General features: G+C 35.7%; 1 pseudogene; it reads right to left on the minus strand.

The window, feature by feature from the left end:
- Positions 1 to 16814: 16814 nt before the first annotated feature.
- Positions 16815 to 19806, minus strand: LOC109160452 (annotated as a pseudogene).
- Positions 19807 to 27561: the final 7755 nt, after the last annotated feature.

Genomic DNA, 27561 nt, shown 5'->3' on the forward strand with positions numbered 1-27561 from the left:
GTTCTAATCACTTTTATATCAACAAGAATACGATTCGCCTTCTAATTGCAAGATTCGGTAAGAATAACACATAAGCATCAAGGGCATCACACAATTATCAAGAACAACACATAATCATCAAGAACTCCATATAATCATCAAGAACATCATAATTATCAAGGATCTCCCAATATCAAGATTATCAAGATCCCCCATGGGATCATCACATCAATCATCAATAATAATCATCACAAGTCATTAATACACAATAATATGGGGAAACCCTAAGGGGAAATCATAACTATGAAAATAGGTTTTGTTGAGACATGGGTTACCTCTTAGCCTTAATTAACTCCTTGGCTATGAAGGGTCTTTCTTTAAGCTTCCTTGCTTTCTTGATTTCTTCTAAGGGAATTCTTGGAGCTCTTTGGGGTGGTGAGTCGTTTATTGTGGTGGTGAAAGGTCTAGGTGCCTCCTATATCCCTATTTATATATTTAAGACTCCTAATTAGGGTCTGAATGGTATGGGTTTACTAATTCTATTCCTTATAGGACTAAGGGCTTATTTTAGGGATACGGGTCCATGGTCCATAGTGGACCATATTAATTATTTAAAGGGAATCCTAATCGTAGTCTGAATAGTAAAAGGCCTACTTCCTTTATTCCTAATAGATAACTAGGTCTAGGATTCCTAATTAGAATCTGAATAGTAAAGGGTTTACTTTCTTTATTCCTAATAGGCTTAAGACTCTAATTTAGGCAAGGGTCCACGGTTCATGGTGGACCTTATTAATTAATTAAAGGAAACCTAACCGCATTAAATCATATTTAATTATTATTAACGGGATTAATTAAAAAATTAATCTGGGATTGAAGGCCGTAACACGGGGTGTTACAGTTAGCCATCAGGCATAAATTGTTCTCGTCTTCTTCTCGGCTAAATAGACACAATAGTCTTTTTCCGCCCTCTGAGCTTTCGCTATCCGAGCTAGAGCTTGACGTGCTTGCTTCGGGTTCAGTCATGTCACTTGTCTCATTCACAACCATTGCCTTCCTTCTCCTACCGTGTTGTGGCTGATTGGACTCATATCTTGCTTTGCCTTTCCTTGATTCGGCAGCATCCTTCCTTTTGTTTGGAGAGCTGGTGCTGGGTTCCTGATCCTGATATTTGCGGACCATGGGGTGAGGACAGTTCGCTTTGAAATGTCCTGGCTTTCGGCAATTATAACACAGCACTTGTGCTTCCTCTGATTTATGTTTCTTCGAATGAGGTGATCTTTCTGCATGCCTTCGACTTGGAGAGCTTGGGAACGCTTGGAGTTCTTGGAAGATGTTTTTCTTTATGAACCTTTTAAATTTCCTTACAAATAAAGCAAATTGTTCGTTAGATAAAAAATCAGATGGATTAGAGTTCGACCTGCTAGACGTCAATGTTTGCTAATTTGTTGCGAGAGTTATATTTCTAGCTCCGGGTTCTTCGTTGCTTTTGGCTTCATGCTCAAATTCGTAGACTTTTAGATCACTGAAAATCTGTGAGCTCTGAATAGTCTTTTAAGTCTCGATGATCTCTCATCGCTGTTACTTTCATGTCCCACGACTTTGGCAGACCTCGTAAGAATCCTGAGGTTGATTTCCTTTCTGGTTGGCTCTTTGCCCAAATCAGATATTTCTCCCAGAAGTTTCGTGAAGCGAATTTCCATCTGGCTGATTATTTCATTAGGATTTGTTTTGAAGTCCTCAAACCTCTTCATGGCCATTGTCAGCGTGTTCTCCTTTTCTTGCTCATCACCTTCACCAATCTCCATCAAAGTGTTCCAAATATCCTTTGCCGTTGTGCATTTTCTCACTCTTGGAAATAAAGATTCGTCTAGAGACTTATACAGAATATCTCGAGCAACATTGTCTAAGTTGGCTCGTGTTCTCTCTTCGGTGGTGAGTTGTGCCTTAGGTTTCGGGATCAGTAATCAGGATATGATCCTTGTGCAGCTGCATTCGTGTTGACCATCATGACTGTGATAGGTCCATCTGTGATAACATCCCGCATTTCATCGTGAATGGCTGAAAGATGGGCCTGCATGCGAACTTTCCAATCATCAAACTTAGACAAGCTAAAAGCAAGAGGTCTAGATTTATGCCCATGATCATTTTCTATTTTTAGAAAAATTTGTGCAAAGATAAAATGAGTTTTTAGAGTTGTTGAAAATGAAATCTACTAGGTAGTAAATGCAAAAGTGTTTACTGATTAGGGTAACTGCTGTGATACCACTTGTTGGTCCCAGTAGAGCAGATGGAGAGTCTAGAGGGGGGGGGGGGGTGAATAGACTTTCTTCAAATTTAAAAATAAGACACGAAAGGATGATGCACAACGGAAGTTTAGTGTATTCTTTTTAGTGTTTCTTTGCACGCTTTTGTGATAGAAAGATTTAGATGTGATGATTATGGATGATATGCAATGCGAATGATAGTATGCACGAAAGTAATAAGCGAGAGAGAGAGAGAGGGGGAAGATTTTTATAGTGGTTCGGCTATTAACAAAGCCTACTCCACTCTTCTTTCACAACTCGTGAAAGGGTTTTAATGATCTATCACTCCTTAGTACAAACAAAGCCAAGTTGTGTCCTTGATCACTAAGCCGGACCACAACTTGCTGAGTTTTTCAACTCCTCGAGTTTACTTCGCCTCTATCAACTTCTTCTTCAGAGTTGAGGGTTGGAATAAGTTGATGTAGTTTCCAACTTGAAATCTTGGCTTGAGATTGCTTGATCTTCAATTAAAAAAAAAAAAACCTGCAAGATTCCCTTGAAGTTATGAAGACTTTAGATGAATGGATGATCTTCTTGAGAATAAGTCTTCACAACTACACACTGGTTTTGAAAGCTTAGGATGATCGTTTACAAAGCTTTATGAATAGCAAAGAGTGATAAAAACCAGCACCTTCTTCAAGTGATGAAGAGGGGTATTTATAGGGCGAGAAATCCATCCGTTGGAGGGTGATGGAAATTTCAAACCTATTAACCAGTGTGTAATGACCTCTAGGTAAGGAGACTTAAATGTGGTTGTACTGTGTAGTCGGTGGTTTCAAAAGATAACCAACCATTTTGTCATTTTGTGCAGACAAAAGGTACTGATCATTAAATGCTCCTTGATATTTGAAATCTTATTCCTAGGACACCAATTGTTTAGGATGAGTTACCCAGCAAAGAGACCTAGACAAATATACTTCTGATAGCATATGAATCTTGTCTTAATCAAGTCTGGCTTTGTCTTGTAGTCACGGGTCACAAGATAACGAAAGATTGACTTTATCTTTCGTTAAGATCTTTATACACGAGAGACGATGGACCCTTCCATGACTTTGGTCTTAGTTGATCTCTCGGCCTTCTCTTGATCTTCACTCTTCTTCAAGTAGTTCTAACTTACTAAATACAACTATGATTCGTGTAGATATGCTACTGAGCACGAATCACAAGACGAGCTGTAACAACTTTCGTCTAGCACGAAAGATGCATAACAATAAGGGCAAATGAGGGCTCTACATTCCTAGTTAGGTTGGTATGTATCATCAAAATCTAAGTACACGTGTTCCTAACAAGACGGAATAGTATGTAACTATGGACTTAATTACTAAAATTTAAAACAATTAAAGGGTCAATTCGACCAAATTAAAAATTGACTAAATTGACAGTTGCAAAACAATTAAGAGACCAAAATAATGATTTTCCCTTAATATTATCTAAAGTAAATTTTAGGTGAAATTAATAGGTTATTGGTTTGAATATATTTTTAGTTATGTTATATACGGATATAAATTTGGTTTGGATATCAAGTGTAAAAATCTTAATATATTAGACTTAAAAGTAAAAATTATATTTATTCCATTTAAAACAAACATATCCAAAAATATTTATATATAAGGTCTAAAAATCATTCAAAATTACATGCAATTGTGTTAATTTTATAAAGTTAGTCTAAAAATTAAATTTCTACAAATGAGTTATAAGCTCTGGTTAGTAAAATATGACGAACTTAAAATAATAGTTTATTTTGAAACGCTCCCCAAGTATCATTTCAAAATAAGCTATTCGCTTTTAACATTTTTTTTCCCTATTTTATCCTTATTAATATATAAAAATGACACAATCTATCCTTATTTAATCAAAACTTGATATTTGAAATTTTTTTAAAACATTATCCCTCTGCCTTCCACTTCTTTATGTATGTGTTCATTAAAATAAAGTGGGAACCAAGTAGCACTAATCATCACTCTTGCATTGTAATCAATCAAAGTAATTAAGCTTCCTTTTAGTCATGCCTGAAAGTAGTAACTAATTAAATGGGAGGAGTATGATTCTTATATCAAAATGTTAGAAGTTCAATTTTTGCTAACACTCATTTAGTCAATCTTGTCACATAGAGTTTTTCTAATGACCTCTCACTTAGTTCAATTTTTGCTAACACTCACTTATATACATGTTTAATCTAATGCATATTTTGCAACACAAAATTGAAAGTTTTTTTTTTTTTTGACATATTCAAAGTAACAATCTTGAGTCTTCTCTAAGGAAAAGTCTTAAAATGATTTTGGCTCTGTTTGGCATCATCATCATCGTCGTCGTCGTCGTCGTCGTCGTCGTCGTCGTCGTCGTCGTCGTCGTCGTCGTCGTCGTCGTCGTCGTCGTCGTCGTCGTCGTCGTCGTCGTCGTCGTCGTCGTCGTCGTCGTCGTCGTCGTCGTCGTCGTCGTCGTCGTCGTCGTCGTCGTCGTCGTCGTCGTCGTCGTCGTCGTCGTCGTCGTCGTCGTCGTCGTCGTCGTCGTCGTCGTCGTCGTCATCGTCATCATCATCATCATCATCATCATCATTATTATTATTATTATATTTGCAATAATATTCCTACTTCATTATAAGATGCTAGATCATGATTATGCTAATAGCTTTATTTCAAAAAGTTAATTTTTTTTAAAGTCTAAATGTTAAATTTTAATATGTAAACAAACTAATTTAAATTTTATGAAGATGTCTTTTTTAGTCTTTTTACATTTATCAGCTTATCAAAAAGTTAATTTTACCAAACACTTTCAATCATAACAGCTAACTTAACAGCTCTTCAGTATTCAGCTCCGAGCTTATAGCTTTTCAACTTTCAGCTCCTAGCTTATTGCTTTTTAGCTAAGTTTGCCAAATAGAGCCATATTATATTCTTTGTTTTTTTGTCGAAATCCCCAGTTGTGAACTGGATTTCAGACGTACACGCACTGCATGGCGACATGCACAATAATAGCAGTATATGTATATCACGCCAAAGTGGACAAAAACGGCGACAGGATTAATGTCCACACGAATTTTTTAATATAATTTAAGTGCACTCTCAGACGGTCAGTCCCATGCATTGTATGGAATATATCGCTACACAGTGCCTGCAATCTCGTCGTTTATTAATTTCAATAACAGTCGATAAGCAGTAGAAATCATTGGGTAGGAATTCGTAACTTTGACAAACTCAAGAATCTCAGACGCTAGTATTAATGCATCTGACAAACTCCTTTGCAACACTTTTGCATTTTCTAAACCAATTAAACCGATTGAACTTGGAAAAATAACAAAAGAAAAATATGAAGAAACAAAAACGCTCTTAATAAAAATATGAAAAGTCATGAGAAGGACTAAATTTGGCCAAAAAAAAAAAAAAAAAAAAACAAAGTATGGGATGTTAAGTGGCAAAAACAATAGTTTGTGACTAAATTTATAATTGTCATCGAAGACAATGGACCTCTGGTGTAATTAACTCTTTTGAATTATATAAAAATCCAAAAATATTTTTAAATATCTTTAGTTGCTCAAATCTATTATTCAGAAGTAATTGACATATCCACAACAATTCAAAATAATTGACTTTAAAGGACTCCTCACATGATTGAATTTCCTCTTCGTTCATAATTTTTGAATTTCATATTCATAATTATTGAACTCTATATTCATAATTATAGAACTCTATGTTCATAATTACTGAACTATATGTTCATCTCTATATTCATAATTACAGAACTATATGTTCATAATTATGTTCATAATTTTTGAACTATATATTCATAATTATGAACAGTTTTGGAATTGTCACTGCTGGAAATTATGAAATTTTCGACCACCCGTAAATGATCTTAAATCAAGTCGAAACCAAAAAGTGGTAAGAAATAGCAACAAAGGTTTTTCCGGATACCAAAAATGGCCAGAACAAAGCTTTTGACTTAATTTAAGATCAGTTTCAAGTGGTTGGAAATTCCATAATTTCTAGTAATGTGTGTCCACCTTGCAAGATAGACACGATTCCACAACATAATTTGTTTTAATTAATCCTGAACCCTCCGCCCTAAAGTGGCCAACCTCATCTCATAATTAATTTCAAATTTCTTCCTTTTAATTCTGAAACCTCCGCCCAAACAACAGCCCTCTGAATTAATTTTGGCCTTCTTTAAAAAACTACAATCGTTATGCTATGGACCCCTGGACACGGGAACGGTGCCGTTAGTGGCACCGTTCTCTTCTACTTTTTCTTTCTTTTTTTTAAAAAAAAAAAATTCAGATCACTTTATTATAGGAGCATATGTTCATAATTTTATCATTATATGTTCATAATTGTAAGTTCATAATGTCAGAGCTCTGTGTTCATAATAGCATAACTGTACATTCATAATTGCATAACTGTACATTCATAATTCCGTAACTGTGCATTCATAATTCAATAACTGTAAATTCATAATTTTCGAAACTATATGTTCACAATTTTAGAGCTCTATGTTCATAATTTTATCACTATATGTTCATATTGTAAGTTCATAATGTCAGAGCTCTGTGTTCATAATTCCATAACTGTACATTAATAATTCCATAACTGTACATTCATAATTGCATAATTGTACATTCATAATTCCGTAACTGTACATTCATAATTCAATAACTGTAAATTCATAATTTTCGAAGCTCCATGTTCACAATTTTAGAGCTCTATGTTCATAATTTTATCACTATATGTTCATAATTATAAGTTTATAATGTCAGAGCTGTGTTCATAATTTTATAACTTACATTCATAATTCCATAACTGTACATTCATAATTCCATAACTGTACATTCATAATCCCATTACTGTACATTCATAACGGCACAAACGAATAACGCCGTTAACGGCGAGACAAAATCAATTTTTTTTTTTAAACTGGAATTACGCGTTTTCCCTAAAAACAACGTCGTTAGGCATAATTTAGAAGGTGAGTTTTGAATGTGAAACCTTGAAGTTAAATATCAAGCTTTTAACCATTCTATCTACATCATTCATTAATTATTATTCCATTCTTCTTGATGTACTCCTTTTATTCCATAACTCATTGTTCTCCAAGAAATCTTTATGCAATCTTCTTCAAATCACGCCTGCTTCTTCTTTTCTTCGAATTTCTTTGAAATTCTTCGGTAATATTTCTTCTTCGAAATTGGGGTGTAAATGGAATCTTTCAAATATACATATCATATGCATGCATCTTCTTCTATTTTCCCTTTCTAATTATTTGTTAATTCTTCCTTTATGGCCTATGACACAACTAAATACTTAGACAAATAAAATAGGAGGTTCTAAGAATACACTTTTGGCATATCAAAATCTATTACGATTTATTCCTAACAATCCTTATTCTTGAAACGGGTCGGATTGGATCAAAATGCAAATGTAATACTTATACTAATAAATATAATACTAAATTAGGAATAAAATGATTGTTACTTATAAAGGAGAACATAATACTTTTTAGAACAAATGTAATACTTTTATATTTTGATATAAAAGTATTACTTTTTTCTTCTAAAGTATTATATTTTTCCTAATAAGTAATGTTTCTCTTATAAAGAAAATGTAATACTTTTGATGAAAAACATATACTTTAAATATTATTACATATTTTCATCAAAAAGTATTACATTTTTTTATATAAGAAATAAACATTTTATTCTTGATTTAGTATTACATTTGTTAGTATGAGTATTACATTTTATATTGACCCGATCCGTTTCAAGAACAAAGATTCGAGAGATGGTCTCACACAAATTTTTACTTTTTATTTTTAATTTTAATTTTATATATTTGGTCATCAGTTGCATACTTCTGATCCATCCCTACGCTTTCAGTGTTTAATTTCCATCAATTTGATGTTGGTGATAACGAACCAAAATCGATTTAATATCGCAAAATAATATATATATATATATATATATATATATATATATATACACACACAAATATATATAACATGGACCCAAAGGTTATATATACATGTATATCTACAAAAAAGATATACCAATATATATCAACCAAAAATTGGAACTAATAATCCTCAGATTATAAGTCCAATCCAACGACAAAAACCAAATATGTAAAACAGATTTTTGCTTAGAAGCATAATCCAAACCGTAAGAAGAAGAAGATTGGCTCGTGCTTGGATATAGGGTTTTTAGCGTGAGTCAAGAGATCACTCTTTCCTTAAAACCTTATTTGCCACCTCCCAAAAGTGCTAGGAGCGCTGTGGCCTAAGTTTCCCAGGATAAAATGTGCTACGGTTCGACGTTTGAGCACCCAAACGAGCGAACCCGGCGAACTAGAGCAAAAGCCTTGAACACAGTTAGGCAAAGAAAGGAGTAGAAGTAGAGGTTTTGGAGCTGGAAAAATGTGAAGTGTGTATCTTTCTTGTTGTTCTCTCTTGTTCCACTGTGTGTCTCTAAAAATTTGCGGTCTAACTCCCTTCTTATATAGGAGGTGGAGTACTCAATAGCATTCATGATGGCATTCAAGACTTGTTCTGTAACTCTTGTAACAGCACCCATAACTTGAGTTTTAATTCACAATTTTAAAATTGGAATTAATCCATTATTAATTCCATAACAATTGAATTAAAACCCAATGGTCGCAACAGGATACGAGAAGACGGAGGCCGAACCGTCTCAGTTCAGCCAACCCATGATTCGGCCTCCCAAGGCCAAATTTGTCTCCTTTCGGCCTCCAAGTCTCGGCCAAGCCAAGGTCATGTTTCGGTAGACGATGAAATATCTCACACGGGAACCTCTCAACCATGCTCTGTTGCCATGAGTGTGCCCATTTTGTTCGTGGGTCACCGTTCCTGGTTCTGCGAGAGTTTCTAAAGAATTGTGCCCAACAATTTTCCTTTGAAGCGACCCTCACTTCTCTCTTACATAGGTGATTCTTTCTCGAGTACCCCGCATACTCACATATGTCAACCGACATTCGAATCATTAAAGCATCAACGTGCTAGCCTCGTGCGGGAGTCACTGTTTCTAACGAGGAGTGGTAGGAAGCCCGAGACCCCCACAGTGACACGCTCCGTTCCATAATTTAGTTGTCCCATTGAACCTAGGTTCCAGCTAGGTTGGCCACTATAGAACTTTTAGTCCAAGGGCTTTAGACCCATTCCTCGTTCTAACTTCTCCACAACCATTTGCTTACCCTCAGGTTAGCGAGTTAGCGGCCGCTACGTTATCTTTTGACATCACGTAGTTAATAGAGATAACCCCTGTTGTGAGAAATTATTTAATGGTATGATGTCTGCGACATATAAGTCTAGACTTACCATTCTACATCTAACTCTGTACTTAACCAATTTTAGCTTGATTATTGCAACCACACAAATTGGAGGTAGGAGTTTACCTCTAGGAACATTCTCGAAAAAATGGCATAGCCATCGGCCTACTCGCTAGTGACACGAGTCTAAGGCTCTCAGCTTTGATCCCGTCATAGATCTTAGCTATCACAAATCGTTTCGAGAATTTTCGTACAACCAACTGCACTGGCCTACGTAAACACATAGCCTGTAATGGACTCAACGTCCTTTGATATCTTTTAACGTGCTGTACTATCCAAGTACGGCTAGATATCCTACGAAGTGCAGTCCAAAGTCACGAGCATACCTTAAGTATCTCATAATTCTCACTATTGCCTTCTAGTGTGTAACACTAGGGTTACTCGTATGTCTACCGAGTTTGTTAACCGCAAAGGCAATATCCGGCTTAGTACAACCCACTTGATACAATAAACTACCAATAATATGAATCTATTCTCCGTGAGAAATACAATCTCCGTGATTATTGGCTAGTTGTACATTAGTATCTAACTTTGTCCAAGCCACTTGATTATCATCCTTTACAAGGATTCAATCAACACAATGAGATTGGCTTACCACGAGACCATACGGTCTTCTCACATTTTTAATCTCGAAGATTAAATCTGCCAAAACTCACACCTCTCATGTCAAATCTCAAATTTAACATGATCATGTAGAGTTGATCATTTGATCGTTACTACCCACGATGAGTTCATCGTGTATAAACAAACAGTGATATCACCGTCTACCGTATGCATTACGTAGACACACTTTCACTTTCGTTAATACTAAACTCGTTGGTCATTATTGTATGATCAAACTCACATGCCAATCATTAAGGCAATTGTTTCGAACCATACCATGACCTCACCAATTACACACTTTCTTTTCACAATGTGGAACCACAAACCCTCAGGTCGTTCCATGTCTACTAAGAAAGTGATCCATCTATTTCGATGAACTTCCAAGTCTCGCTAAACGACTATGGCAAGTGTCATCCTAATGGATTTCATTCTCATCACAAGAGAATATATATCGAAGTAACTGTGGCACTCGCATTGCATGTAATCTACAATTACAAGCCCGGCCATTTTACTTCAATATAACCAACCGGTTTTATCTTCCGAATAGTGATCCACTTAGGATCCCGAGGTTTTACAACTTGGAGGAAGAACAACCAGTTCCAAGTATGATTTTCTAAGATAGAATCTACTTCACTCTCGGTAGCCTCTCTCGGGTTGGTCCACCTGTAGAAGTCAACGCTTCTACATACGTTCGAGGCTCATTTTCTAACAACCATGTCAGAAAATCCAAATTATTTTCTAGTAAACAATTTAGAATATGAGCACCACATTCTAACACGTACGTCAGAAAATATGGACCAAAGGATTTTTCAATCCTAGCTCTCTTGCTACGTCTAGCTTCGAGCTCGAGTTATCTTTCATACCCTCCAACCATAGCTACGTCAAAATATCGTTTCAATGTGCTAGGTCCGATATTGAACCTTCACAGAAATACATCTTCGAAGAACGGTGAATTTCTTGATTCAATTTACTGCGTTCTTATGTACATCCAAACTATAGGACTCGTATACTATGAACCAATACACACCTTTGGCAAGACACCCCCACATTTCAGGCATTAGTAGGAAAACCTCCTACGTACCCACAATTCGTAAGAATTTCATGTGGGTAACATTATTTAAAAGGTACTTACTTGTCCAAAGTATTGTCTCACCCCACATACTTTGAGGTGGACCCGAACTTATCAACGTCTTGATATTTATGTTCGGCAACAACGTTCGATTGAGGTGAATACCGTGTCGTACGCTCGAGTACAATACCAATGCTTGCACAGAAATCATCAATAGGTGTTTCATATTCACTACATCGATCGTTCGCAACCTCATTAATCCAAGATTAATTTGGTTTTTCTCTTTTATTCTAATAAAGAATAAACATGTGCTACACGTTAGCAAATCTCGTAGGTGTGAATGAGTCAGCACGTACGAATCCATTTAGTTTTGACCGAAAGGCTACAAACCCGAACCAGTGCTTCCGAAATTGAAGCACGAATCAGTGCTTAGTAATGAAGCCCGAAACATGCTACACAAAGCACGAATCATTGTTGCAACTTAAAGCGCTGATCTCAAAGCAATCTTCTATTGCTTTAAATTATAAACACACAACAACCTTTCGTTGCTTAATTTATAATTATAGTACTACTTAGCACTAGGATTGTTAGTTAATTACACACTTAACCAAACCTCCTTTCGTGCTAATCACATAGCACTTTTACAGTGCTAAATTTAATTAGCCTTTTGCATAGTGCTAATTCGACATTTTGGACGTCCAGTGCTGTTAAGCACTCTAATTAGCACTTCAACAATGCTAAATTTAATTAGCATTTTTCGTTAAGCTCAAGCATAATTTGACGTCCCAACAATTTGTCTCAAATTATATTTCATACTAGTATAACTCGGATATTTCAAGCCGATCCATTAGGCATCGCAATAGGTACCAATTGCGTGCCATCAGCCACTAGTCTACCAGATCGTGAACCAAAGTTCTCCAGAGCACCATCGTGTGTTTTTGAAACTCACATGGAAATATCATTTCCAACGTTGCTGCCGTCAACCGGCATCACGGAATGTGCAACATCGTTGCCGTTCCGACCATTTGAATGTGCACATCCGACAACATTCACGGATACAACACTTTTGGAATCCATCGATTTGTTCATTATCAAAATTGTAAGGTTTTAAAACTGTTGGGGATAATGAACCAAAATCGATTTAATATCGCAAAATAATATTTATATATACACACAAACGAAAGTATATAAAATATTATTCAATATATATCCGAAATATATATATACACACAAATATATATAATACGGACCCAAAGGTTATATATACATGTATATCTACGAAAAAGATATACCAATATATATCAACCAAAAATTGGAACTAATAATCCTCAGATTATAAGTCCAATCCAACGACAAAAACCAATATGGAGAACGGATTTTTGCTTAGAAGCATAATCCAAACTGTAAGAAGAAGAAGATTGGCTCGTGTTTGGGTATAGGTTTTTAGTGCGAGTCAATAGATCACTCTTTCCTTAAAACATGATTTGCCACCTCCCAAAAGTGCTAGGAGCGCTGTGGCCTAGGTTTCTCAGGATAAAACGTGCTACGGTTCGACGTTTGAGCACCCAAACGAGCGAACCTGGCGAACTAGAGCAAAAGCCTTGAACACAGTTAGACAAAGAAAGGAGTAGAAGTAGAGGTTTTGGAGTTGGAAAAACGTGCAAGTTTGTATCTTTCTTGTTGTTCTCTCTTGTTCCACTGTGTGTCTCTAAAAATCTGCTGTCTAACTCGCTTCTTATATAGGAGGTGGAGTACTCAATAGCATTATATTCATTATGGCATTCAAGACTTGTTCTGTAACTCCTGTAACAGCAGCCATAACTTGAGTTTTAATTCACAATTTAAAAATTGGAATTAATCCATTATTAATTCCGTAACAATTGAATTAAAACCCAACAGTCGCAACAGGATACGAGAAGACGGGGGCCGAACCGTCTCAGTTCGGCCAACCCATGATTCGGCCTTAGGAGGCCAAATCTGTCTCTCGGCCAAGGCCGAATGCAGCAGCCTCAAGTGTCATGTTTCGGCCTCCAGGCCACCACGCCCTCTCTCTCGGCCAAGGCCGAATCCAGCAGCCTCAAGTGTCATGTTTCGGCCTCCAGGCCACCATGCCGTCATGGTTAGTGTTCTGTCTCTCGGCCAAGGCCGAATCCAGAAGCCTCAAGTGTCATGTTTCGGCCTCCAGGCTACCATGCCGTCATGGTTAGTGTTCTGTCTCTTGGCCAAGGCCGAATCCAGCAGCCTCAAGTGTCATGTTTCGGCCTCCAAGCCACCATGCCGTCATGGTTAGTGTTGGAAAAATGGTACCGAGCCCGCAGCGTGCTGGCGCACATTGGGCCTCCAGGCCACCACGCCGTCATGGTTAGTGTTGGAAAAATGGTACCAAGCCCGCAACGTGCTGGCGCACACGAGCTTGAATCAAACCTTTTTTATCTCGTTTCTTGTTGGAATTTGGAATTTGATTTGCACACACCCCCCCCCCCCCCCGCGCGAGAGAGCCTCTATGCTATACAATTCTACAAGCTCCAAAAGATCTCTTGTATAAAAAGGGGGGCAAATCCTCTTTCCAAACCAATGTGAGACAAAAAGCTCACTTTTTCCCTTCACTTTTCCAATTCAATGGGCCTACTTTGAGAATCAATATCTCATTCACCCATTATCCGTTTTGAGCGTACAATATATCAATCTCTTCGTCTCACTACGAAGAACCCGAATACACTTTGACCCGACCGAAATCAGAAATGGACCCCACTGATAATTTTACCACAAAATAGCCACTTAAAATGCTATTTTAATGCTATTTTTCCAACATTTGATTATTTTGTTATTAATGTTAACAATCTAACCAATATATATATATATATATATATATATATATATATATATATATATATTATCTTAACTATTTCATATTGTTATTTTAGCCCACTACCTATAAACATAAAAAGTAAAGTTGAAAAGAGTAACTAATTAAATGGGTGGAGTATGATTCTAGCTTGTATCAAAATATCAGGTCGCGTCATGGTTTTTTACTGTCAGCACACTAAGTGGTAGGAGACTGTTTAAATGGTTTGCTCCATTCCATTCACATGAGTTCGAATCAAACCCCCAACTTTATCCTTAAGAGATGAGATGCTGAACCACCACGCCAATCATGTTGGTTTAGTCGCGGCATGCTTGTTGCACAAAGTTTTCCTAATGACTTCTCGTACTTATCTACATGTTTAATTGTCCAGTGGATATTTTGCGACACACAAAATTGAAAGTTTTTATTATTTATTTTTTATTTTTCTTATTTTTACATATTCAAAGTAAACGGAAACATTTTTTTTTTTTTCGTCGAAATCCCCAGTACAGTTGTGAACTGGATTATATTCCAGACGTACACTGCATGGTTAAGTTGAGAACATGCACAATAATAGCAGTATAGCACGCCCGTGCTCCGCCCTTTCTTTCTCCCAAAAAAAAAAGTGGACCAGAACGACATCCATTAATGTCCACACAGATTTTTGACAGCTATATATATATATATATATATATATATATATATATATATATATATGAATGACAACAATCTTCTTATTGTTGTTATCAATTTTCAAAATTCCATACATTGAAAAATGGCATATATTGCTTCAAATGGTATGTTAAAGATTAATATGAAATGTAGTGGTTAATAAGATGTTCAATAGTTATTGTGTTTACCACAATCCAAAAACGACGTCGGATCGTTTCACTAAATTTTGTCATGCGACTCATTGCAATATACTTTTTTATAACTAATAAGGTACATTATTCTAAAACATAAATACATTATTTTAGCACAAAATACACATTATCTTACTCCAGAAATTTCATTATTCCAACACATAATGTACATTATGTTACCCTAGAAGTTTCATTATTCTAATATAATATATATTATTCTAACTCATAATGTATATTATTTTATCTCATGAAATTCAACGACGTTGTTTTGAACCACACAATAATTTGTCTAAGATATCCTGTTAAGAGATTGTAAATTAATTATCATTTAAGATTACATATACAATAAAATCCTATATTTGTAAACTTTTTTTTTTTTTTTTGAAAAGCTATATTTATAAACTTATTTACATAATATAAAATTAAGAGAAAATGGCAGTTTTTCCCCCTGAGTTATATACTTATAGCATTTTTTCCCCCTGAATTATTGAAGTGGCTGTTTTTCCCCCTGAAATGTTAAATGGACATATTTACCCTTAAAATAAATATTTCATTTATTTTTTTTCTCCAACAAATTATGACCATAATTTGGTTCAAACCAAACAAACACTATAGTAACCAAACTGAAATATTCCAATTACAATTTAGAATCGAAACCCAATATTTAGAGTTTATTAAAATCGTGAACCGGAATCGACGGTTCATGTTCCGAACTGAAAAAATAAAATACATTTATTGTTGAATTTAGACTATTTTAAAATAAAGACGGTTCAAAATCGCGAACCGGATCCGGAACCGCCGGTTCACGGTTCAAGATTCAATTTTTTTGATACATAATTTTAATAAATTGACATCTAAATATTGGATTCTAGATCTGAATCATAACCAGAAATTTTTAATTCGATTGCTTTAGTGTCAGGTTCAGTTCAAACCGAACCGTGGTCATCCCTACGTATACGCAATAATTTGTTGGAGAAGTAAAATAAATAAAATGTTTACTTTAAGGGTAGAAATGTCAATTTAATATATCAGGGGGAAAAAACACCACTTTTTAAATAATTGAGGGGACTAATGTACTTACCTAAATAATTGAGGGGGAAAAAGTGCTATAAGTATATAACTCAGGGAAAAAAGTGCCATTTTCCCTAAAATTAAACATTTCAACACTCAATCATATTGTAAAATCTCAACAATAACAATCTCCAATATTGTGACCCAAAGGGTGGCATTATAAAAACGTACACTGCAAATTAATTTTTTTTTTTTTTTTGAAAAGCTATATTTATAAACTTATTTACATAATATAAAATTAAACATTTCAACACTCAATCATATTATAAAATCTCAACAATAACAATCTCCAATATTGTGACCCAAAGGGTGGCATTATAAAAACGTACACTGCAAATTAAACTTTTCGATAAATCATTGTGAACACTTTCAAAGGGCATTAGAGGTCACCAACCTGGCCATAAAGTGCCGTATTAGATAATAACGCTAAAACCATAATGGCCCTGTTTGGTAAAATGGCTGTTAGCTGATTGTGTTAATTAGAGGGTATAAATAGTTGATAACATTAGCTGATTGTAGAAAAATGTTTGGTAAATTAGCTGTTAGCCGATAGCTGTTTGGTATAATTTCTTTTCTCAAAAAGCTAATTGAAAAAGTTGTTTGGTGTAGCTTTTTGAATTTTAGCCTTTTGGAGTTACAAAAAGCTAATTAACCAAATATTTATATTGATATTTTAACTAAATCAAACAATTAATAGTGGTCAAGTAAGCCAAATTTAGCCTATAGGCCAATTTTTTACCAAACAGGACCAATATATGAAAATCTACCATCAATTAATTTACCTATTACAAAATCTATCATAATACAAACTCCTAATTATTCTGAAAAATAATTAAATTTAAAAAAAGACAAAGTATAGATATACATGTGCATTAGCTCATACTAAATTTGGCAACCACCCATTAATGAAAAAACTTCTGCTTACCATCTATGATCTGGGAAATGGTAATTTTTGGAATGTGAGATATCTTTGCATAGTTTTCACCTTTTAGCTTTAATGTTGCCATCAATTTGTCAGCCATATCACGAATATCAATTCTCTTAAGATTAGACAAATATTGAATACCCAATGGCACCTGCTCAAGCAATTTGCATTCATCCAGGTAAAACTCTTCGAGATGATGTAATGCACCTTCCTCAATTCTTATCCATTTCAATGCATTGAACTCACTGATACACAGTGTTTTGAGCATTGAGAACTTTTTGGCCTTGAAGCACAATCCTTCCCCTTCATAAGACATTGAAAGATAAAGATATGCTAACATGGGCAGATCTTGTAAAAAGGGTAATGGATCTTGAACAAGTCTATTCCATTCCAACATTAGAGTGGTTAAGCTTACAAGTGAGGATAACCATCGAGGTAGCCATGTCAGACGCCCTTTTAAATATAACCTTTGAAGATTATGAGGAACCCTACGTAGAGGATATTGGATATTAAGGATATCATCTTCTGAAGCTGACGTAAGAGATAAAGAGCACAGAGTTGTCAATTTTTCCAAAGACAAACAAAATTCTTTGCCATCTTCGTGTCTCAACTTTGTAACTCCTAGTCTTCTTAGTTGTGTTAGCTTTCCGATCTCAGACACTATTTTGATGCCAAGAGTATGATCATTTGCTTGTATAAAACACAACTTTTGTAAAGACAGTAATTCTCCAATCTTAAATGGAGCATTAAAGCTTTGCGTACCAATCCAAGGATTACTCCATTCATCTTGGTAACCGTATACAAGGAGATGTCGCAGTTTACAAAGTTGTAAGAGCTCCTTTGGCAACTCAATCACATAAGTTTGCTTAAGATCAAGTGTCTCTAAGTTTTGAAGACGTCCTATAGATTTGGAAACGCTTCTCAACTTTGTTCTTCTCAAACTCAAGTACTTCAACTGAAACAAATTAAAAAGTCCCTCTGGAATTTCCTCTAGTTTAGCTCCCCTTAAATCCAATACCTTTTAGAGGAATATATTTGGCAGTAAACATCTTCGACAATAAAGATGAAGCCGCTAAGCTTGAAAGTGGTTCAAAGAATTGTAGAGAACGAAGATGCATATTTGATGAAGTGCACTGTATAATGTTTTCATCAAACCTATGGATTGCTAGACGTCGAAACTTGTTGGAAGGTTCCGTGTTTTGCCCAGTGGCAATAATGATTGTAAAGTTTTGCTCTACTGACTTGGAAAGAATAACTTCACGTAAAATATCGTGCACTCGAAATCTCGTCATCCTTCCATCGCCAATCTTCTCAACAGTTTGAATCAAGTTTCGATGAAGTAATTCATTGAGATATGTTTCAGCAACTTCTTCTTTTACTTGTTTGTTGTTTTCTCTAACAAATCCTTCTGCAATCCATAGTCGAATCACTCTCATTTTCTCGATGATGACATCCTCTGGAAAGATGCTCAAGTACAAGAAACAATACTTGAGATAATATGGTAGATCATAGTAACTGAGGGAAAGTAGATTCTTCATGTTCTTCATCCAATTATTGCTTTCCATTTGGATGTTGAGGCTACTCTGGAATTTTTCCCATTCTTCACTGCTCTCGCTCTTTGTAGCCAACACCCCAGCTATCACCACAATTGCTAGGGGTAGACCATCACATCTCTTTAAGATGTTTTTAGCAATGTTCATCAAGTGTGGAGGACATGAACCATCTAAGAATGTCTTTTTACAAAACAAAATCCATGAATCTTTAAGAGACAAAGGCTCTAAAGAGTAGACATGGCCATGGGTTTCATTGCTTGCATAAACACCTATTTCGTTATTCCGAGTTGTGGTAACTATACGGCTACCAAACCTTTGACCGGGGAAAACGTATTTAAATGCCATCCAAGCAGAAACATCCCATATGTCATCTAAAACAACTATATATCTTTGGCCTGAAAGAATGTCATTAATGAATTCTTTCAATTTATCAGTGTTCATGGCTACAAAATCTTGAGGGAACTGTTGATTGGTTTGCTTTATTATCTGCCGAGTGGCATCTTTTAGCAACTCATCAACATCAAAAGTTTCAGAAACTGTAAGCCACACACGACGCTGGAAGTGATTTACCACTCGTGCATCATCAAAAACCTTTTTAACCAAAGTAGTTTTCCCCAATCCCCCCATACCCACTACTGAGTGGACTCTCAAATCTTTATCTACAGCAAGTAGGAGGTTAACAAGAAACAGCTTGGGATTGTCAATACCTACCAGATCCGAGTCTTTTAGCAAAAGGGCATCCCTTCGGCTGTCATACACCCTTTTGTTTTGGTTGTGGATTGTGTGATCAGAGGTTGTTAACAACTTTGGCTGTTCCTCCTGAGAGATGTTGTTGACTCTGGCCTTGATCCTTCGCAGCGCAAGAGCAAGCCTTCGCCGAGCCCTCAAGTTCTTGACCGAAGTGTATATGTTCTTGATCTTAGCGTAGAATCCACCACTGCTCCGCCCGCCTCCAAAGCGAAACAAGAATTCGTCAAGAACATCTTCCGCGTCATAAGCCAGCTCCCGGACTATCTCCACCCAAGCTTTAACTTGAGGATCAATTTCTTCTTTCTCGTCCGCAACTCTCAAAACCGCCGTCAAACGATGGAAAGCATTCTTGACGTCTTGCGCATCATCTCCAATCCCTCCCAAGTGCGAGTACTCTTCACGGATCAACTTTGATAGTTGGTCCAAAAGAAACTTTACAGCAGCGTCCGCCATGGGCAAAACAAACTTTGTTACCAGCGAAGAAATGGTAGCTACTTGAATTGGCGGTGTTGTTTACTGGAAGTGGAAGAAGTTGAAATAGAAATTGGTTTGATTATTGAATTCCTTTGGATGAATTATTGAATTCTCAATAATTGAAGGCCAAAGTCGTTCAAAACAGCGGACACAAATTATCTAATATTATATTATTTTAGTCCACCAACTATAAATATAAAAAGTTTAACATTCATTACTTACTCCAAGATTCTCGTTAGTTAAATTTTCTTACATTTAAAAACACCGCAATTTGCACTATATATATAATATATACACAGACAATAGGACGGCAAAGTCGACCAAAATAACAAAATGGTCTTTTATGTTTCTTTTTTTTTTTTTTTTTTTTTTGAAAAATTACATTTTTCGTCCCTAAGTTATAGGGTAATTGTAGAATTGAGTTAATACCATCGTGTATGTGTAAAAACACCGCCGGTGGTTATTTAAAGTGTATGACGTAAAAAAATTAATTAAGGTATATAATTGTAGTATATTTTCAAAAAAATAATACTCGGAGTACGAGTTATCGATCCACAGGGAAGTAGTTGCATCAAACACTAGTTACTAATTAATTCAAGAGAAGCTAATCCTAACGAAAGACATGGGTGGCTGATTAAAATAAAATTAATGTAAAAGCAAGATTCAGGTGTTGAAATCAATAGAGAGAAGATGAGATTCCTGGGATTCAAGTATTTTAATCCCCTAGTGCCAAATCTAAAGGACAATATTAAATCTGGGTATAACAGGTGTGAGAATGCAAAGATGGTATAGAGCTATTCTTGTAGTCCCTAACACTAGTGAATATCCACTCTCGTGATATAAACACCCAATAAAACAAGAACAAGTATTCATAATTAATTCATAACTAATACCATCTCTCGATGCGCAATAATCAAGAATTAATTTATTCCTTAACTAATTTGCCCTTTCTCAAGGTGCAACAATTAAGTGCAATTGTGTGTTCCTTAAATTATGTCCAACTCTCGTTGTGACACAAAGAAGCAAACGAAACAAGTAATTACGGCCGTTTAACTACTAGCAACAACAATATAAAAACACAATTGCAACGCAAGTTATAACCCAAATAATAATATATTAAAAAATCTGAGAGCTCAAGCACATAGGTTCATAAACACTTTTACCCATAAATATCTAATTGAATTTAGCCAAACATGGCTAAATTATACATGGCAAATAATAATAAAAGAATTACAAATTATCAAAAGAGTACAAGAATGAACCAGACGATTCTCTCAAATCCCCCTAGTCTTCTCCTTGATTCTCAAGATAATACGTGGCTCTTGATTTCTCTCTTTCTTGTCTCCAAAGACCTCCGAATGAATATTAGGGTTGATAAATGGAGGATTTTATAGTATCTACAAAGCTAGAACCAATCCCGGTAGAAATAGAGAAATTCCGCGCAAAAACGAGACCAAAAATGGATGGTTAATTTCGAATTTTGGATGAAATCGGATTGGAATAAAAAAAATTAATAAAAAGCTACAAATTTACTAATTAAGTACTAAAAAAGTAAATCAGCTAAATAAAGCTAAGTAGTAATTAGTAACTACTAAGTAGTAACAACTAACTAGTAACTAGTAACTACTACCTAGTTAACAACTTAAACTTTAAAATCACAACTTAAAAGTTAGCCACTTAGCCCTAACAAGTAGCAACTTATATAAACTTTACAGCTTTACTGAACATATACATACTACAAAAATTGAATTACATTTTATAAATTTACAAAAAATTAGTTCAGCTGTTAAGGCATCATTCAAAAACTAAGTGACAGCAACAGCCAACAGGCAAGAGCAAGCTCAAAGTAGGCTCAGCATTCAACAGCAACTCAACAATTCTGCATTCCTCATCCTCTAGTTTAAGGTGCAAACTTAAAAAAGAGTTAAATAACATTAAAAAAAAAAAACTGAAAAGAATCACAATTTAACATTTTTGCTCAGAAATTAAAGTAGGCTCAGATTACTGTATTTGCATATCACAATTTAATACAAGTCATGCGAAACAAGAATTCGCCACTGCTCCGCCCGCCTCCAAAGAGAAACAAGAATTCGTCAAGAACATCTTTGGCGTCATAAGCCAGCTCCCGGACTATCTCCACCCAAGCTTTAACTTGAGGATCAATTTCTTCTGTCTCGTCCGCAACTCTCAAAACCGCCATCAAACGATGGAAAGCATTCTTGACGTCTTGCGCATCATCTCCAATCCCTCCCAAGAGTACTCTTCACGGATCAACTTTGATAGTTGGTCCAATAGAAACTTTACAGCAGCGTCCGCCATTGGCAAAACAAACTTTGTTACCAGCGAAGAACGGTAGCTACTTGATTTGATTTAGAGTGCAAAATGAAATGATTTCCTTTAGATGAATTATTGAATTCTCAATAATTGAACTATTGAAGACTAACCAATATTATGTGGTCTAATGGTCCTGGGTTGGACTTCCATCTAGAAAGGTTGTGAGTTCAAACTTTAGTGGAGGCGTAATTGAGTTTTTGTGTTTCAGTAGTTGAGAAAAAAGAACTATTGAAAGCCAAAGTTATTAAAAACAGCGGACACAAATTTTCTAATATTATATTATTTTAGTCCACCAACTATAAATATAAAAAGTTAAAAGTTTAACATTCATTACTTACTCCAAGATTCTCGTTAGTTAAATTTTCTTACATTTAAAAACAACATAATTTGTCAAGCACCTTGTGTTCAGATGGCACTCGGGTTGGACTCCTATATGGGAGGTTATGAGTTTGAGCCTTAATAGAGGCGTTATTATGAATAGAAAAAAGAACACTGCAATTTGCACTATAAGAAGCTCATACATAATTAATTTAATGTCGAATTTGTATATGAATATATAAGAAGCTCATACATAATTAATTTAATGTCGAATTTGTATATGAATACAATGTAATAAAATATGATCAATGAATAAATCAACTGTACCCGTCCTTTAGGTGTTTTGTTCAGAGTGTTCATTTAGTTCAACTATTATTGCAGAGAATGATCGGATGAGCGTAACTGCGAAAAAGATGTGAAAAAGAGCAAAATGTGACCAGGTCAAACAAGCAAGATGTGCAAAGTCAAACAAGCAAAATAAGCACAATGCGTCTCAAAGAGTAAGATGTGACAAACAAGCAAGGATGATCAGGTCAAACAAGCAAGATGTGCAAAGTCAAACAAGCAAAATAAGCACAATGTGTCTCAAAGAGTAAGATGTGACAAACAAGCAAGGATGATCAGAATATTAAATAAATTCATTAATGTGACAAACAAGCAAGATGAGCTAAGTCAAACAAGCAAAATAAGCACAATGCGTCTCAAAGGAGTAAGATGTGACAAACAAGCAAGGATGATTAGAATATTAAATAAATTCGAATGAATTTATTTTGATTCATCTCACATGTCACAAGAATCCAAATTGCCAGAAGATATGATCAGAATGATGGAAAATTTATGAAGGCATGAATAAAGATCTTATCCTAGAAATAAATTTTATCAGAAGGATTTATTGCAAAGAGACGTTGGAAATTCAAAAATGGCAAAGATAATAATATTTTAGAAACAACTTGAAAATCAAGTTGAAATAAAAATATTATCTTGTCAGGCAAGTTGACAATCAAATCAAATTGAAGACCTACTATTGTCAAAATCAAATTGAAGACCTACTATTGTCAACAATATCAGGCTACAAGATTCAAATTTCAAATATCAAAATATCTCACTCCAACGGATATATTTGATTATCTATAAAAGGCCATGAAGACTTGAAGAAAAGAAATAACACGAGACACACAATAGAGGCGGATGAACAAGTGCAAGTGCTAAATATTCATTGAAATATCTAGAAGAGGGACTTAGTCTGAATAGTCTCAAAATTAGTTGGAGAGAGATACAATTACATTTGTATTTGTAATTGTAAAAAGAGTATAGCTGTGTGCAAAATACTCTAGTGATTGTAGCTGTAACACCCCTAAATTTTAAGATATTTAAAACCTATAAAATAAAGGGCTAATCTATTATTATTTCCCAAACAAGCATAAGCTAAACATAATAGTCGGGGTGCTATGCCACATCTGAACTATAAAACTCAGATGCACAGGCTAAACTATCTAACAAAGCATTAACCACAAATGATATCTAAGTACAAATCAAGACACGCAAGCCATCTCATCAAAGCTGGAACTACCTAAACTAAGACCACGAATCCAACTAGCGCGCTCCGAAGCTACTCAACTGTCCCTGAAAAACATTCGGTGTAACAACCGTCATCGAATAATGTGGGTAACCCACTCCAACACGTTAAGTACAATATAGGTAGATATAAGAAACTCATTTTGAAACTGGAATACATATATACTTACGAGACTCTAGTTTAAATCCAAGATCAAGACTCAATGCATATTAACAGACTCAACAATATAGAGTAATCATAAAGACTAACATGCATCCTAAGAACGCAATACATGATATAACAGGCAGATAAGCATATAAATAACATGTAGAGGCAACGGAGGCATTTTATACAATCAATTAGCATGTAGTCATCAAAGCACACAATTCATCCTCCAACCTTATACCAAGTTCCAACCTTGTATCTCCCCTCCGTCCTTATATCAGTTCCAACCTATACCTCCAGGCCACCCTTATATCACCACCCCTTATGCCTCCGGGAAACTACATGCCCCCACCGACAAACCACCTATCAACCACGTACCAACATATCAAGATGGTGCCACAGTGCCATTCAATGATCCGCACCTCTAATGCCACTATCAAGAGATTAGCTTATATAGCTCTAACATGACACCGCATCACTTATAAGCTAACCCATGCTCAATGGCAAGCAAGTCTAAGGTGGGTGTGTGCCTTTAGCACAGTCACCGCTATGACACGTACCTTTAGTACAATGACCGAGCACAAGTGATGCCAACCGCAAACAATTTATTTCCACCAATCACAATCTCATCATCATCATTCACACTGGCCATTGCGTAATGACCACAATACTCATCACCAATCAATCAATCAACACATAATCACATAACAATCAAAGCACAACAACAATGACACGTATTACACATAAATTCCTAGAATGATACCTAAAACACCATACGAGACTCATACACGACACACGGGGTACAACCAGACACAACAGAACACAGGGAAATATCAAACGGGAAAAAACATCACGACACACATTAACATTCCAGCGGGTAGGTGACGGGTGGAGGACCACCCGCCGGCGGCCACCTTTTATTCTAGCAAGTGGCCGGCAGGCAGACCACCGCCCGCCGGCTGCCCACTACCCCCCCCCCCCCCCACCTACCCCCACTGGTACACAGGCAACTTTCGGTCCCAGGATCTTTCGTGGAATCCGAAACCACGTCCGAACACATTCAAACACATAATGACAACACCACGGACTCAATTAACGGAATTAAACCAAGAATTACACAAAATACGTTCTAACACGAGTCCAAAACATGCCAAGACTCCACATTAATCATATAACAGTTCAGGAACATCTGGAACCACATTAATATCAAGAAATTTATATGCAAAGTCCTAAACATAAGTCCTAGGCTAGACTCAACACCCGATCATGCATAATCCCACCTAAATATACCAAAAACATCATAATACGAAATTCACGATATGAACCCTAGGGCTCTAGACATAATTATAATACAAGATCATACACATAATCAATCACAATATCAAAAACATAAAGATTGTCAAATAAGCACAATATAAATCCTATGCAAGGGCTCTATCAAGACTCAATCACAGAATTACACATACGATTTTCAAAGGAGCCAATGAATAAGATATAGCAAGGAAAATAGGTTTTGTTGAGACATGGGTTACCTCTTAGCCTTAATTAATCCTCCCTTGGCTATTAAGGTTCTTCTCTAAGATTTTCATCCGATTGATATACCTAGGCTTGGTGGTGGGGAATCTCCTGGGAATAATTTCGTGTAATGTAACTATAGGTGGTAAGGGTTCTAATTGCTTTCTAATCCCTATTTATAGAGTTAGGAATCCTATTCAGAATCTGAATAGTAAATGCCTACTTTCTATTCCTAACAGGTATATAGGTCTAGGATTCCTAATTAGAATCTGACTAGTAAAAGGCTTTACTCTCTTTATTCCTAATAGGCTTAACACTCTAGTATAGGCAAGGGTCCACGATCCATGGTGGACCACATTAATTAATTAAAGGGAATCCTAAACAAATTAAATTCTATTTAATTATTATTAACGAAATTAATTAAATAATTAATCCAGGATTTAAGGCCGTAACACGGGGTGTTACAGTTGTTGTGTGCAAAACACTCGTAGTTGCTAAGTGTAGCTGTGTGCAAAACACTTAGTTGGCGTTTGAGTATAGCTGTGTGCGAAATACTCGGAGTTGAGTGTAGCTGTGTGCGAGACACTCAGAGTTGGGTGTAGCTGTGTGCATGACATCCGGAAGATGTGCCTGTGTAGCACTTATTCACTATTGTAACTGTGTGTGGAAAATAGTGAATTACTCCTAGAAGTGAATGGATTAAAGTGGACTAGGAAGATTACGCCACTTCCGAACCACTATAAATTGCCTCTCTCATTTACATCCGCACTTACTTAATTCGCTTTATTTATTTAAGTATTTGACTAACCCGTTTACTATTCACTGTTAATCTTAATCTTTCGGGTTTAGTGTGTTTTCACGTATGCATGTAACTCAAACTTTCCATGTTTAACATTTGAATTATTCTAAGCAAGTTTGACGTGTTGCATGTGACATTCATAATACGGTTGACTTTGCACGAAGTCTTATTTATAATCTTGAATAATATTGTTAAATATTTAGTGGACCATCTCCTTTAAATATTCAAGATATTCATGTCATCTTTACACATCATCTGAGCATATCTAACATGTGTATGTGATTCAATTTATTGATTGGGCATAACTCTTTACTTATATTTATTCCGCTGTGCACTTCAAGTTAATTAAATACTTCTCTATTTACTTGTTATTTAGAGTTGAAATTACCAAAGAGGTATTTATTGTGAAAAAGTTTAAAAAGTCTATTCACCCCCCTCCCCTTCTAGACATTTTACCACCCTTTCGGGACCAAAAATTGGTATCAGAGCGGTTGTCTATCTGAGTCGATTTTGACTGCTAGACTGATCTCGAAAAATCAAGATGATGAAAAGAGATATGGCTCTTGCCCAAAATCTATTATTTTCACTAGATAAATTTGATGATTGGAAAATTCGGATGCATGTACATTTATCTGCATTACATGATGAAATGTGGGAAGTCATCACTAGTGGTCCTATTGAAATTTTGCAAGTCAACGCTTCGTCCGTACAAACAAGTGACACTCCACAATACATTCCAAAACCGAAGGTGGAATGGTCTCGTAAAGATAGAACACGAAATAACTTGGACAATATTGACAAGGATATTTTGTTCAAATCTATCGATGATACGATATTCCAAAAAGTTCGAAAATGCCAATCCGCAAAAGAAGTTTGGGAAACGCTCATTCAAATTGGTGAAGGAGACGAACAAGAAAAGGATAATAAGCTCACCAAAGCATTAAAGAAATTCAAGGATTTTAAAATGCTAAGCGGTGAGAATATTACCGACATGGAGACAAGATTTGTCAAAATCTAGGAGAAATTAATGATCTTGGAAAAAACATTAATCAAAAGGAAATCTCACTCAAAATCCTACGTGGTCTACCATCTACATGGGATATGAAGGT

This window comes from Ipomoea nil, unplaced genomic scaffold, assembly GCF_001879475.1.
Source record: "Ipomoea nil cultivar Tokyo-kokei standard unplaced genomic scaffold, Asagao_1.1 scaffold2847, whole genome shotgun sequence".
NCBI lineage: Eukaryota > Viridiplantae > Streptophyta > Magnoliopsida > Solanales > Convolvulaceae > Ipomoea > Ipomoea nil.